We start from the raw sequence: 17,177 nt of genomic DNA on the forward strand, positions 1-17,177 counted from the left end.
TCGAAATTTACTCAACGCCCATTCTTATTTTGATAACCCACAATTTGTATTCATATTAGCATTTTTTATTTTTTGGCAATAGACCATTATTAATTCGGAGTACTTAATTTTGCTTGAATAAATCAATGTAGCTAGGCAGATGAACAAAAAAAAAAAAAAAAAACTCCTACATTGATTGATATTACGGGGAACAAAAACAAAAGTTACCAAACAAGTTAAGGGTGCATATATGCTTAGGTTAGGCAGTAGCACACAAGATATATATCATTCCTGTTACTCTCAACTGTCGGAGGCGGGTACATCATCATCTTCATATTCAACATCTTCATCAATAGTGGCATCTTGATATTGCTGATACTCAGCTACAAGATCATTCATGTTACTCTCAGCTTCAGTGAACTCCATCTCATCCATTCCTTCACCTATATACCAATGCAAAAAAGCCTTTCTCCCAAAACATGGCAGTGAACTGATCACTTACTCACCTAAACATTTCCTAAATAGAGGTCGAATTCCCCACGAATGTAGATGCCATTGCAAGCCCTCTTGGTGGGATGTCACAAACGCTTGATTTCATATTGTTTGGTATCCACTCAACAAAGTAGGATGTTGAACCTCGCAAAACCACCAGGGCTAGGAAGCCTAATCCAAAGTATCTGGCACTTCTGGATGTGAGCAATACTAATGACGTGGGGGCTAAAAGGCTTGGTCAAGTGTTGGATGCATAAAGGACCAAGTCTTGTGCTGGAAAATCTCTATATCTTGTTAGTAGCTTCAGTAGTTGAGTTAAAATAGGAGTTAGCCATTGCTTTGCTTCATTATTTAATAAGTTGTAAAACAAGTAGTTGGGGAGGGAAAAAATAAGATTTGTCATTGTGGTTTACTCCAAACTTGAATTGGAGAACTCTGAAATAATAGAAGAATTATCAGATTTATTAATTCTTGTTGCTGAGATAAGAATCTTCTTCCATTCTAACTTGAGTTCTAACATACGAAGAGTTCTTGTTCTGCACATTGATCATTTGTTCATCAACTTCTTTAGCACTCATTTTGCCTCTAAACATAGTTGATGCTGTGAGGTAACGTCCATGGCGTAGATCAGCTGCACACATCATGTTCCTGTCATCCCACATTTGATGTGTGATTTCAGGGACAGACAGTGACTGGTATTGTTGTGATCCTCTAGATGTCAGTGGAGCAAAACCCACCATGGCGAAATGAAGCCTTGGAAATGGGATCAAATTCACTACTAGCTTTCTAAGGTCTGAGTTTAGTTGACCAGGAAATCGCAAGCAACATGTTACACCACTCATAGTTCCTGAAATCAAATGATTCAAGTCCCCAACTGCATGCACCAATTTCACAGAACAACAGCTTCATTAATCCCAATTTTTGTTCAACAATATGTGATTTGAGCCAATTACTCATTTTCTAACAAGCACATGTAGCAACTGAAATAGAAAATAATGAGGCAAGTTTTAATAGACTGACAGAAAGATAATAAAACCTTTTGGATAATTTTTGAAGATATAGAGTAATTGATTCAAATTACAGGAACTAAATGAGCAGTTCCCCTTACTTTAATGTATGAAGGCTTTACTTACAGCTGGGGTGGTGAGCTTGAGGGTCCTTAAGCAAATATCATAGAGAGCCTCATTGTTGAGGACCATGCATTCATCAGCATTCTCAACCAATTGATGAACAGAAAGGGTAGCATTGTAAGGCTCTACAACTATGTCTGATACTTTTGGAGATCGAAACACTGAGAATGTAAGCATTATTCTTTCTGGATATTCTTCTCTTATCTTTGATATCAGCAGAGTTCCCATTCCAGATCTTGTTCCTCCTCCTAGTGAATGACACTCTTAGAATCCTACATACATTTATGCATGCATTCATTTTACAACTATATTCTCACCCAATAATAATAACAATACTTAAGACTTATTGCATCTATAACATAACAGTTTTAACGTTCATACTTTACTATTAAAGGATAGAGACGACTTTTTAACCTCAACTATTTAGAGATCACTTCGATAAAAAAGATACATGAGGCGTATCTTGAACCTCCGCTCACAATTGTTAACACTCGATAGAGAGATTTATGTAAGGAAGAACAACCAAATTTCTCATAAATGAAAAATATTAAAACTGATTATAATATTAAATTGAAATTGAAATTAAAATGATCATCATAATGTGAATTTAAATCATCGTCAATTTCAAGAAGAATATATATATATAGAGAGAGAGAGAGAGAGAGGCTAAGGTAGCATTTTTTTTTTTTTAGCTTGAAATCTGAATGAGTTTAAATTTGACTGAAGTCTAAATATGTCTGAATACATATATCTGAATGACATGTTTGTTTTTATCTTTTCAATATCTGAATATAAGTGTCAAGTTGTTTGTTCTTTAAAAAGAAAATATTTGTATGATATTTTGACATATATGACAAATATTAACAATACTTATTGTTTGGGGAATAAATAAAAGAATTAAAACCAAGCGCCACGTGTTGATAAAGGGACTTTAATGGCTGGAAGTTAACCTCTTGGGGTACCCGACTTGCACCAAGAACACCCTCCAGGTAGACTGATACGCGAGGTACGCCCTAACAAGAATAAAAGAACTGATGAAAGTACCCAAAAACCGCCATAAGGATAAAAGGACATGAAAAATCTTAGCAAGGGCAATAAAAATCCCCAATAAAGATGCGCCACGTGGTAAGGTACCCATGTTGTCCTATATAAAGGACAAAAAAAGTTTAATATCTCTCTCATGACCTCATACACTCATACTCTCTAAATTTTATCACCAACACAAACTAAGCCAGGGGGTTGAGGTCTTCTTCAATCTCCAGCCACCACTTTTTTAGGGGGCTTGCAAGCTCTCACCATCTAAAAAGCCCAAGTAGCTGACTTGAGCGTCAGAGTGTGGTCACCTCTAACCTCATTTCCTTATTTTGCAGATTGGAAGGCGTCTCTTCAAGATTTTTAACTCTCATCCAACCCCTTTGCTATTGCCATCCAAATCCTCCTCTCCATTACCTCCTTTGTTAGCCCAAATTAGCCTACACATCATGACTCAGTGAGGTACCTCAAACCCCGCAAAACAAATTTACTGTTTTGGTGAGATTTTACCCATTTATCCTTCAACCCAAAATTCACTAAAACACTTATTTTTATTAGTTAAACACATGACAAGTTATTAATAAATTAGTTGATTAGTAAAAAAAAATCATAATGTTTACCTTAACAAAGCATGAAAAATAAAAAAATATATCTGACACATGTATTTTTTTTTAATTAATAGATGATACTTATAATGTTATTTTTGGTATATTATATTGATATTTTTTTCTTCTTAATTACATAAGTCAATCAAGAATTGTTTAATCATTTGAATTAAAATTAATGTATTAAATAAAATTCAAAACCTATTATGAACATAGTAAATATAAATATGAAAAGATGGATCTATTATAAAACACACTCACCTAAAGTTCTATTATGTTTAAAATTCTCATTCACAAAATAATAATAATAATAATAGTTGAATAAACGTACTTAATAAAAGAAGAAAATAAATAATAAAATAATAAAAGATAATTTATATAGTAGAAAAAAAATTATTTGATAGGGATATAAATGAGAGAGAATATTAAAATTCCATTCATATTAGGGGTGTTTAAAATCTAATATGATCCACTCAATTTGTTTGATCTGCAAAAATTAGATTCGCAAAAATCTGTGATTAGTGTTAAAAATTGTATGTTTGTTAAGGGGTAAAAATGTTATTTTGTACTATTATTGTAATTTATATTTGTAATTGTGTAACATATTGTAAATTTCTAATTATTTTTCTAAGTATTTGATTTTGTGTATTTTTGTGTGTCTATTAGGTAAAAATAATAATTTCATACAATTTGAGGCTCCAAATAAATATGCGGATGTCAAATTTAGATTCCGGAAGTCCGAGAAATTATGTTATTGTCGAAGAGGATCCAAGACTTTTGTTGTAAATTTTTAAGTTGTTACGACGGTAAATGTGGTAATTGTAAAATTATAAGGTTTTATCATGTTAGGTATGGTAATTGTTAGTGGAATGTGTTGGATGTGTTTAAGTAGATTAAGTTAGGTTTATATTTTATTAGTGGAACAAATGTAAGGTTAAGATGTAATTAGATTTATTTATTTATGTGGTGTGGATTTACCATGTATTAGTATAAATAGAGGGGGGGAATACACCTCTTCACACATTCTCTTCTCTTCTTTTCCCCCAAATTCTTCTTATCATCTCTCTTTGTAATATATTTTCAATAAATAAAATTAGTTTTATTTCAATTTTCAAATTCCATTTTTTTAATTATGTGTTTTTCAATTTTAATAATTTCCTTTTTTTCAAATATGTTTAGTTAAATATTAGTAGTTAAGAGAAGGTGAAACTCTTAGTAAAAAAATATAATTTAATCAAATTCTATTTTTAATTATAGAAATTGAATTATTTTCTATTTAATTTTATCCATATTTTCTATTTTGAAATTTTGATTTATTGTATACAAAAATGGGAGTTTGGCACAATGAATTTTTAATATCTTAGTATAAAATATGGGGAAAAAAATGGTATTTTGACTTATTGTAGACAAGTTGAGTTTTGGCACATTAAGCTCTTAATCCATAATAAAATTAATGGAAAAATTATTTTAATTTATACAATTAATCTTTTGGGAAATAACATAAAAAAATAAAAAGAATTTGTTAAATTGTATTTATTACTAAGAGTGAATCCATAACCCTAACTAATTCAATTTGATAGTTTTTCTTAAATTAAATTATATATTTTTAAATTTTATTTTTTTGATAAACTTAAATAAAAAATTAAATCATTTCTCTGAGAATGGACCTCGGACTCACCGAGTTATAATATAACAAAACACTCTTATACTTGGAAGTTAGAAATTACTTTTAAGTTGTGTCAAGTTTTTTGCGCCGTTGCCGAGGAGAGGTATTTATCTTGTTTTACTTTTCTTTTCTTTTTTTGTGTAAATTTTCTTTTACCCCCTTTTGCTTTTCTTAAATTATGTTCTATCCCCAAATTTTTCATAATGTCACTTTTACCCTAAAATTCTTGTTTCTGGCTCATTCTTCTCGTAATTACAGTTTGACCACAAAATCACAAAAAATTTCGAATAAATCCCTAGCCAAAATTTCCCATAAATCTTAAATTCGGACCTATAACTTGAACTTTCTTGGACCATAATTAGATTTCTTTGGAGTAAATTTGGACTCAATAAAAAGATATTGACTTAAAAAATTACAAGGCCCATTAATTTGAATGAATCACTTAATTGGTTGGTACTTTTAAAATTTGAAAAAAAAAGTCTACACTTTAATTATTTCTTTTTTTTATTTCTGTAATTTAATTTTTGCATTTTTTAATTTTTCTTTTTGACTTTTACTTTGTTTATATGTTTGGTTCACTGCCTATTTAGTTATGTTATTTTTTAGTTAATTAATTTTTAGTTTATTTATTTTTGTTTTGTATTTTTTCTTCTTGTACATTTATCTTGTTTATTTTTTATTTTGTTCTTAATTTGTGTAATTTTCATTTTCTTTTTTGTTATTCATTTGTTCGTGTATCATCTTTTCAACATAATTTTACACTCATACATCATCATTGCATGAGATGTTGGTCTCGAACTTCAAGTGGCAGGTTAATTCGTAGATCTCAATTACTACCACTAATCATGGACGAGATCTAAGACGAAAATATTTTAGGCCAACTTAGCCCTCCAGTTGATCAGGGAGACAACCAATCTCAACATGATCAAAATCAACCAAGAACTTTGAGAGATTACATAAATCCAACGAGAACCAGAGCACCGTCATGTATAGTATTTTCTCGAGAAACATCTCGATTCAATTTCAAACTATGTATTATCCAACTTTTACCAATATTTCATGGTTTAAAATATTAGAATCCGTACTTACATCTAAGAGATTTTGAGGAAGTTTGTAATACATACACAAACCAAAATTATAGCATGAACATAATTAGATTAATTTTTTTTTCTTTTTCATTAACAGATAATGTTAAAACTGGGCTACAAAAACTTAGATCTAGAACAATAAGAACTTGGAATAATATACAAGAATAATTTTTGAAAAAATTCTTTCCACCTCATAGAATCAATTCTTTTAAAAGGCAAATCACTTCTTTCACTAAAAAAAATGGAGAAACATTACACCAATGTTGGGATAGGTTTAAAGAATTGCTTAACATATATCCACACCGTGGTTTTGAAACTTCATGATTGGTCACTTATTTCTATGAGGGCTTAACACCACAAAGTAGACAAGTTGTAAAAATGATGTGTAATGGTGAATTTAGAGATAAAAATCCTGAAGATGCACTTGATTACCTTGACCAATTAGCTAAAAATGCACAACATTGGGATACTGTTGGAACTTTTGAATTGACTAATAAACCACAACCATCTCCATCTCCATCTAGTGGAGGAACCTATAATCTTAGGGAAGATCATGATTTACAAGCAAAATTTGCATCCCTAGTTAGGAAGGTTGAAGCTTTGTAAAATAAAAAAAGTGATCAAGTAAAATTTGTTCAAGAAATTGCATGTAATGTTTGTAGTTCTAATAATCATTTCACTCAAGATTGTCCCGCTCTGCTTGCACTCAAAGAATGTTTACATGATCAAGCTAATGCCATCAACACTTTTAACAAGCCAAACCCATATTCACAGACTTATAATTCTGGTTGGAGAAATCATCCAAATTTTAGTTGGAGAATAATAATAATTCACAATCTTCACAAGCACCACCTCCACAAAATTTTCAAAATACTCAGTCTTATGCACCATATGTTCCACCACTATGGAAAAATTTGGAAGATACAATACATTCATTCATTAGGAAGCAAGATGCCATCAACAATCAAAATGCATAAACCTTTTCTAATTTGAAAGATACTCTTGCTAAAATTGCTTTTGCACTCACAATTTAAGAAAAAGGAAAATTTTTAGCTCAACCACAACCAAATCCTAAGAATCAAAATTCACCCATGGGCCAAGTCAAATCAATTATAACTCTTCGTAGTGGTAAGCTTATTGATTGGCCTATTACTGAACCTTGTGAAGATAACAACAATGAAAATTCAAAGGGTAAGAAAGAACTAAATAAACTTACACCTAATGAAGAAATAACTATTGTTCCATTTGAACCACCATTTTCACATGCATTGAATAAACTAAGGAAATCAAATTACTCTTCTGAAATTTATGAAATCTTTAAGCAAGTGAAAGTTAACATTCCTCTATTAGATGCAGTTAAGCAGATACCTTCATATGCCAAATTTTTAAAGGACTTATACACTGTTAAGAGGAAATTAAAGGTAAGAAAGAGTGCTTTCATGGCTGAACAGGTATGTACCATTATGTCCATGAATGATAAGTTGAAATATAAAGATCCTGGTTGTCCTACTATTTCTTGTATTATTGGAATCACAAAATTGAGCATGCTTTGTTAGACCTTAGTGCTAGTGTTAATTTCTTGGTGAGTTAAAATCAACTTCAACTACATTTTTGCTTGTCGATAGATTAGTTAAAGTACCAAAAGGAATAGTGGAAGATGCTTTAGTACAAGTTGATAAATTCATATACCCTGTGGATTTTATTGTTTTGGAAACCGAACCTGTTGTGAATAATTATAAACCAATTCCTGTAATTTTGGGTCGACCATTTTTAGCAACAGCTAATACTTTGATTAATTATATGAATGGTTTAATGGATTTATCGTTCGGAAATATGACTCTAGAATTGAATGTTTTTAACATGTGTAGGTAACCTAATGAAAAAAATGAAAATGAAGATGAAATTGATGAACAAAAAGAATTGTTTGAATCTTGTATAGAGGAGAATATTCAAAAAGGGATTTTTTCTGAACTTAGTGATATTTGTTTGGTTAATTCAATTGAATCAAATAAACAACTTGAACATGATACTTCTAATATAAATTTGTTGTTTGATTCTTGGCAGACTTTACAAAATGATGATGGGACACCAAAATTTGACGAGCTTGGAATCATTAAAAAGATTGAACAACAAGAAACACCTAAATTGGAATTGAAACATTTGCCAGAGGAATTGAAGTATGCTTATCTTGGAGAAGATCAAACTTATCATGTTGTGATTTTTTCAACCTTATCAAACGACCAAGAAGGTAAGCTACTATTTGTTCTTAAAAAGTATAAAAACGCAATTGGATGGACTTTAAATGACATTAAAGGTATTAATCCTTTAATTTGCACACATAAAATCAATTTAGAACAAAATGCTAAAACATGTCAACAACTTCATAGAAGATTAAACCCACACATGAAAGAAGTAGTAAAAATAAAAGTTCTTAAGTTACTTGATGTGGGAATTATCTATTTTATATTTGATAGCAAGTGGGTAAGTTCTACACAAGTAGTGCCTAAAACATATGGAATCATTGTTGTTAAAAATAAAAAAGGCAAATTAATTCCAACACGAATTACATTTAGTTGGTGCATGTGCATTGATTCTAGGAAATTAAATGAAGACACTAGAAAAGACCATTTTCCATTACCATTTCTTGACCAAATCTTAGAAAGAGTAGCTGGACATCCATATTACTGCTTTTTAGATGGATATTTAGGTTATTATCAAATTCCTATAGCACTTGAAGACCAAGAAAAAACACATTTACATGTCCCTTTAGAATATTTGCATTTAAAAGAATGTCATTTAGACTTTGTAATGCTCCTGCAACATTTCAAATATGCATGCTAAGTATTTTCACTGATATGGTTGAACATTATTTAGAGCTCTTTATGGATGATTTGACTGTGTTTGGGAATTCTTTTGATGATTGCCTTGATAATTTGGAAAAAATTTTAAAAAAATGTGTTGAAAAAGAACTTGTTTTAAATTGGGAAAAATGTCATTATATGGTTACTTCTAAAATTGTTTTGGGTCATGTTGTATCTGTTAAAGGAATTGAAGTTGACAAAGTAAAAGTTTAAGTCATATCTAAATTGCCACAACAAAAAACAATTAGAGATGTGCGATTTTTTTTAGGACATGCATGATTTTATAAAAGGTTTATAAAAAAATTTAGTGCCATATCTAAACCACTTTGTAATCTCTTTTTAAAAGACGCACAATTTGTATGGAGTGATGATTGTCAAAAATCTTTTGAGAAAATAATTTTTCTTTTGACATATGCACCTATTATGCAATCTCTTGATTGGTCTTTGCCTTTTGAATTAATGTGTGATGCAAGTGACTTTGCTGTTGATGTTATTTTAGGACAAAGAAAGGATGGTAAGCTGTTTGTGATTTATTATGCTAGTAAGACTTTGGATAGTGCTCAAATGGATAGTACTCAAATGAATTATTCGAAAACTGAAAAAGAATTAGTTGTTGTGGTGTTCGCATTAAACAAATTTCGCTCATATTTGCTTGGTTCTAAAAATGTTATTTTTACTGATCATGCTGCTGTGAGATATTTGATGACTAAACAGGATGTCAAACCAAGACCAATTTGTTGGATTTTGTTACTTCAAGAATTTGACCTCACCATCAAAGATAAAAAGAGTGCTGAAAATGTCATTGCTAATCATTTATAAGGACTCACATCTGAAATCTGCACTGATATAACACCCATCAATGATTCTTTTCCTGATGAATTTTTATTATCTATTACTTCAATACCATGGTATGCTAACATTGTTAATTTTCTTGTTACAGGTAAAATGCCTTTGCAATGGAATACTCAGGAGAAGAAGAATTTTTTTGTTGAAGTAAAGAAATTTTATTGGGATAATCCTTACTTATTCAAATATTGCCCTGATCAAATTTTTCAACGATGCATTCCTGATAATGAGGTAAGTAGTGTCATTAATTTTTGTCATTTTGAAGCATGTAGTGGACACTTTTCTTTAAGAAAAATTACGGCTAAAATTTTATAATGTGGATTTTATTGGCCTACCATATTCAAAGACACATGAATTTTGCAAAACTTGTGAAAACTGTAAAAAATTAGAATCAATTACTAAAAGAAACATGATTCCCTTAAATCTCATACTTGAGATTGACATATTTGACTGTTGGGGAATTGATTTCATGGGTTCATTTCCACCATCTTTTGGATTTTTGTACATATTAGTTGCAGTTGATTATGTCTCAAAATGGATTGAAGTAATGTCTTATCAAAATAATGATAGTAAAACTGTCGTTAAATTTTTAAGAGAAAACATTCTTAGTCGATTTGGAATCTCCCGAGCCATTATTAATGATGAAGGTAAGCATTTTTATAATAAGTCATTTGATTCTTTAATGAAAAAATATAGAATTACACATAAAATTGTTATCCCTTATCATCCTCAAACAAATGGTTAAGTTGAATTAGCAAATAGAGAGATAAAACAAATTTTAGAAAAAACAGTTAACCCAAACCGCAAGGATTAGTCTCTTCGATTGACTGATGCATTTTGGGCCTACCGTACTGCATTTAAAACGTCTTTAGGAATGTCACCCTATCGGCTAGTTTATGGTAAACCATGCCACTTACCCGTTGAACTTGACCATAAATCATTTTGGGCTATTAAAGCTTTTAATTCAAATTTGGATGATGCTGGTAATGTGCGAAAATTCCAATTGAATGAACTTGAGAAATTAAGAAATAATGCATATGAAAATTCAAGAATTATTAAGGAAAGAACAAAAATTTTTCAAAAAACATTTGAAATTAGTCAAAAAGTGTTGCTTTATAATTCTTGTCTTCATTTGTTTTCAGGAAAATTAAAGTCAAAGTGGAGTGGCCCATTTATTGTAAAAACTGTATATCCACATGGGGCTGTAGAAATTGAGAATCTAAAAAATAGTGTCACAGTTAAAGTTAATGGACAAAGAATAAAGCCCTATATGGAATACCAACCACGTGAAGCAAGTACCAAAATAAATTTGAGTGACCCACCAAATCTTGATTAAGTTTTTAATGAGTGTTTTAACTTTTCACTATTGTTTTACCGTTTGAATTGTTGAATGTCTTGAATGATATGCGTTGTGATGTTTCTTTCTTAAAGTGTATTTAATAATTGTGTTTTTTTTCATCATTATACATCATGAGCACCTCAATAAGGAAGATTCTGTTCAGACATCTTAAAAACCTTTTGCGAATAAAATTTCAGTTCAGAGGCCAAATAAAAAGTTGTAAATCACATCCAATTTGGGAACGACAACCACTAACATTCGTGGCCTACGTAGAGGATCAAGAAAGACAACTCAAAGAAATAGAGCGTGGTATATATGAATTTTAATCGGAGCTTGAGGTTAACTCAATGAGAGGACGAATGGAAGTTCATTTTCTTTTTTACATTGTGTGTTTCTTTTTGTTGTTCGCTTTCACGTTTGATTTGATTTTACAAATTTGATTTTGATGTGTTTTGATTTATTTTTCCGTACAAATGGCGGATAACGGTACTCAGTAACTTCTTACGTCGGCATCCTCAGTTTCCCACAATAACTGAGATCTGAAAATCAACCATGGAAGAAATACAATATAAACTACATAAGCGTTTTCCTTCTCTTCCTCAAAATGCACTCAAAATGTTTTACAAAACCCGTTGTGAAAGATTGCGTTTGTTAATGATCAACAGAATTCCTTCTGATATTCATTGGTTAATTAAAGTAAAGGTTTGATTAGCTGGTGAGTTTCTTGATCCATTTATTTCTTACATGTCTGGTTTTGGTAAAAGTACATTTGCTAAAAAACGAAGAGCTAAAAGACTTGGCTCATAATGTCATAATTGTGTACGACTTAGTTGCAAACTAGAATTTTGTAAATATTTAGGAATGATTTCTCATAATCGAGAACATAAAATTAAATTCGTCAAAGATGGCATGAGTAAAGAATCGTTGGATAATATCTTACGATCTCCTGAAACGCATCGAAGCGGACATGTGCAATATGAAATACACAGGTTATAGAGACCATTCCAAAAAGAAAGTGGACAATTTAGTCTTAGGAATCTGACTCAAAAAGATCATGTTTGCCAGTTTATAAGAAAACTGGATGGGAAACCTATCCTCGACTCATAGAGGGCGTTCAAACCATTACTGGACGTAAAACCAGAGGAAGATGTGAGTTACAATCATAACTACCAGTAAATCCTTTTACTTTATTGTTCTTTTATCATTTGCATTATTGTATTTAATGGTGTGATTTTGTATTTAATCATTATTTGTTTTCTTTTCATTGTTTGCTTTTCTTTTTACTGTTTGCTTTTGAATTATTGAGACATGAGCTTTACGCATCATTTGAAAAATACACCAACCCATTTATAGTTGTTTCTCATTTTTTCTCTCACTCAGATCTTTAAATATGAGCTCTTTTTCCAACCACTCACAACTTGTTTTTGAAGATTATTCTAATGGCAGCATCTTCGTGTAGACAATTCAAAAACATTTGTGTGCTCTTTGGATTTTATTATGGAAAATACAAGGAGTTCGTTCAAGCAACTGTAGATCATAGTCGTGTCATAGTTGAGAGAAAACTACACCTTGTATATAGAGGAGGTGACCGCGAGTTATCAAAACATGTCTCAAAAGATGTTTTTATTAGAGAAAACTAGGTACTAGGTATCATTCCACAAGCCTTAAAACCTCTGGGTTGCATGTTTGACGTACCAATTGGAGAAGAGTTAGTTGTCTCAAGTATGCAAGAGCGAATATCTCAGATGTTAAATCATGCTAACACTTTCATTTTCTTACCAGGAGATCTTGCAACTTTAGAGGCACTGATTACATATGCATCTTGGGCTCATTTAAACATCCATCAGAAACCAATCGATTTACTAAATGTTAATAATTTTTTTGATGGGTTGCTCACATTCATAAACCATGCAATTAAAAATCATTTTATTCCAATCTCTGTGAAAAATCTCTTTGTTTGTACTTCTACTGCTAATGAGTTACTTGATCTTTTACAAGCTTACAAACCAGAGCTAGATCCTAGAACATTGGCATTGAAATGGTTGACTAATGATGGTAACCCTAACCCTAGTAAGAAGTACAAGTTGGACTTAACTCTTCGGTTGTAATTATCTTCTTGGAGCGATGAGGTAATATGTACTAAACTCTACTTCTTTCCTTTAAGCCATTGAAGATAATGTCTTGTTTAGGTTGGGGGAGGGAATAATTGACAGTTGTGGAATATAGTAAATCCTAGAAATGTTTATGTCGAAGATAGCTGAACATGGGGTGTAGTAACACTAAAAACGCATATTCAGCGGCCTGTTCAAGTATGATCTTTCATATTTCTTCTTTTATTATTTATGTTTTCTTTATCTTTTTCGTCTTTTTGCATGCATATTTTTAAAATATGAATAATGTTTAGATTAGGTTGAGGGGAAGGGGTAGTTGACGTAAATTTTAAATAGGTGTGTTTATTTATTTATTTAAAAAAAATAGTTTGAATAATCTACTGCCTGAAGATAGAATTTCTAATGAGTTTTAGAACGAAAATGTTGTTTTCTTTTAATGAAGCCCCATAAGTATTGTGTTAATTACTTGAGCACAAAAGAAGGTTTATGATATTCTGGATAATGAGTGGACAACCAAGAGTTAGAAAATTTTGGGAGAGTTTATTTATTTAGTAGTTTAGAGGATAGATGAACAACTATTAACTTGCTTGTGAATTTTGTAAATCTTAATTTAATATAACGCTTTAATTGCTAAGGGCTAGCAATAAGCTAGTTAGGGGGTGTGATTAGTGTAAAATTGTATGTTTATTAAGGGGTAAAAATGATATTTTGTGCTATTATTATAATTTATATTTGTAATTGTGTAACATATTGTGAATTTCTAATTATTTTTCTTAGTATTTGATTTTATGTATTTTTGTGTGTTTATTAGGTAAAAATAATAATTTTATGCAATTTGAGGCTCCAAACAAATGTCCGGATGTCAAATTTAGATTCCAGAAGTCCGAGAAATTATGTCATTGTCGAGGAGGATCCAAAACGTTTGTTGTAAATTTTTAAGTTTTTACCACGGTAAATGTGATAATTGTAAAATTATAAGTTTTTATCATTTTAGGTATAGTAATTGTTAGTGGAATGTGTTGGATGTGTTTGAGTGGATTAAATTAGATTTATGTTTTATTAGCGGGACAAATGTAAGGTTAAGTTGTTATTAAATTTATTTATTAGTATAAATAGAGGAGGGAAGGGGAACACACCTCTTCACACCTTCTCTTCTCTTCTTTCCCCTCAAATTCTTCTTCTCATATCTCTTTGTAATATATTTTCAATAAATAAAATTAATTTTATTTCAATTTTCAAATTCTATTTTTTTTAATTATGTGTTTTTCAATTTTAATAATTTCTTTTTTTTCAAATATGTTGAGTTAAATATTATTAGTTAGGGAAAGGTGAAACTCTTAGTAAAAAAATATGATTTAATCAAATTCTATTTTTAATTGTACAAATTGAATTATTTTCTATTTAATTTTATCCATATTTTATATTTTGAAATTTTGATTTATTGTAAACAAAAATGGGAGTTTGGCACAATGAATTTTTAATATCTTAGTATAAAATATGAAAAAATGGTATTGACTTATTGTAGACAAGTTGAGTTTTGACACAGTAAGTTCTTAATCCATAATAAAATTAATGGGAAAATTATTTTAATTTGTACAATTAATCTTTTGGGAAATAAAATAAAAATAAAAAGAATTTGTTAAATTGTATTTATTATTAAGAGTGGATCCATAAGTCTAACTAATTGAATTTCATAGTTTTTCTTAAATTAAATTGCATATTTTTAAATTTTTTTATAAACTTAAATAAATTAATTAAATATTTTCTCTGGGGATGGATCTCGGACTCATTGAGTTATAATATACCAAGACACTCTTATACTTGAGAGTTAGAAATCACTTTTAAGTCGTGTCAATCTGACCTGTGGATTAGTGGATTGAATTAAATTAAAATTTTGAAAATCCATAGTTAGTGGATTGGGTATGGATTTAGTTTTATAAATAAGCAAAAATATGGGAATTTGTAAAAAAAATAATTAAAAAATAAAACTTATAAATGTGGCATTGCTACTTACTAATAAACAAAAAAAGTTAAAACATAGTTTCATTAACTTCATATTATATCTTATCTGATAATGATGTAAAATAAAAAATAATTAAATATTTAAATAATTGAGTAAATAAATATAGATTTCTAATCAGTAAAAATTTTAAAGAAACGAGGAAAAAAATACACCCTCAGCCACTTAGCACATAATACCAAACCTCTACACCACCCCATGCACAAGACCTCACCACTTGAACTTAATTTCTTACTTTCTTTTCAAGCTTTTCAAGCTCTTTAAGTTTCTTAATTTCTTTCTATTACATCTAAGCTCTCAAGTTTCAACTTTTATATAGATTTGAATTCATAATTTTAGTTAATTTTATGTATTAATCTAAACAAATAAGATTTTTAAATCTTATTCAATGTATTATTTTACTTTTATTCAAATAATTAGTTTTTTAAATCTTATTCAATTTTGAATTTGATTGGAAGTAAAATTATTTTTATATTAGATTTCTTATTTAATTAGTTCATAGATTAGACATAATTAAAAAAAACTTAATCCACAAATCAATCCGTAAAATGGTGAATTAGATATGGATTGGGTAAAATCTGCATCCGATTCGAAGATATATGGATTGGATTTGAATTGAGTTTTACAAATTCGTGGATTAAATTAGATTGAAAATTATAATCTCAAAATCATGGATCGAATATGGATTCATGTCCAATCCGCAAAATCCGATCTACGAACACCTCTAATTTAGATATTTTTCCATTTAGATAAAAGTCAAAATTTTTAACTTTTTTCATTCAGACCTAAATATATTATAATTATATATAAGTGATAAAAAAAACAAAAAAAAAACTGTAAATATCTTAAGGTAATTAAGATTCATACTTTAGACAAAAATCAAACAACCACTAAGATATAGAAAAAAAATGACGTTGAAATGGATAAATTAAATAATATACATAAGATTAAATAATATTACTAATAATTAAAAAGAAATTTGTAATCTAACCAAAATGACCTATATAAAATTTATCCAAAACACATATAAAACCCTTCCAATCTTTTCACGGAATGGCAATGAAGTTATAATTATATAAGAACCCAAAATTTGTAATAATTTTAATGTAAATGATGTAATATGTAATTAATTGATAAAAATTAAAAAAAAAAAAGAATAAGAGACAAAGTGGTAAAAAGGTGAAAAACATTCAAGATCTAAGTGCCATTATTCCTAAGTTTTATGTCATCTAATTAATTAAGGGGGTTGCTGACATAATAAAGAAAGCTTAAATTATAAATATAAATTATGAAAAATTTTAGAATGTATTGGAGGTATTATGTTAGTAATACAATAAATAAATTATACTATGATATGTGTGTATTTATTTTGAAAGGCTACCATACAAGTGATAGTTATATTAAATTCAATCATATATATATAGGGTATTGTTGCAGTCAGGGAGTCCCGGACTGAAACAGTGTGCGGAACAAAGGCTGGTGGCTGCACATGGTGGGGCCCACCATGTGCAGCTAACCAAAAAAAAAAAAAAGCCACTAGGTATATTAATTGATTGTATTACCTCTAAGCTATATTCTAAAATTCCTCATAAATCATCAATCAAGTTTTACCTTGCATGGAGTCACAATTTTCAGCTTCTGTCCTGACAACATCAAGAACCGAATCAATAAGCGCTGAGCACCTTCAATGTAGTGTCCCTTGGCCCAATTGTTTCCAGCCCTAGACTGCCCAAACACAAAGTTATTGGGCCGAAACATCTGGCCATATGGGCCTGATCTAACAGCATCCATAGTACCCGGTTCGAGATCCATGAGCACGGCACGTGGTACGGATCGTCCATTACTAGCCTTATTGTAGTACACAGTGACCCTCTCAAGTTGCAAATCTGAGTTTCCGATGTAACCGGCCAGTGGGATCAATACTCTGTTCATCACAAACAACCTCCCAAAAGTTTGATCCAATTTGGTTCCCACATTGCCCTCCTTGAATGTGAAGAATTTCACGCAT

The 17,177-nt window shown here is 30.1% G+C and overlaps 1 pseudogene; it reads right to left on the bottom strand.

Moving 5' to 3' along the window:
- Nucleotides 1-279: 279 nt before the first annotated feature.
- Nucleotides 280-17,177, bottom strand: LOC102620967 (tubulin beta-5 chain-like; annotated as a pseudogene).

This window comes from Citrus sinensis, chromosome 1 (assembly GCF_022201045.2).
Source record: "Citrus sinensis cultivar Valencia sweet orange chromosome 1, DVS_A1.0, whole genome shotgun sequence".
Taxonomy (NCBI): domain Eukaryota; kingdom Viridiplantae; phylum Streptophyta; class Magnoliopsida; order Sapindales; family Rutaceae; genus Citrus; species Citrus sinensis.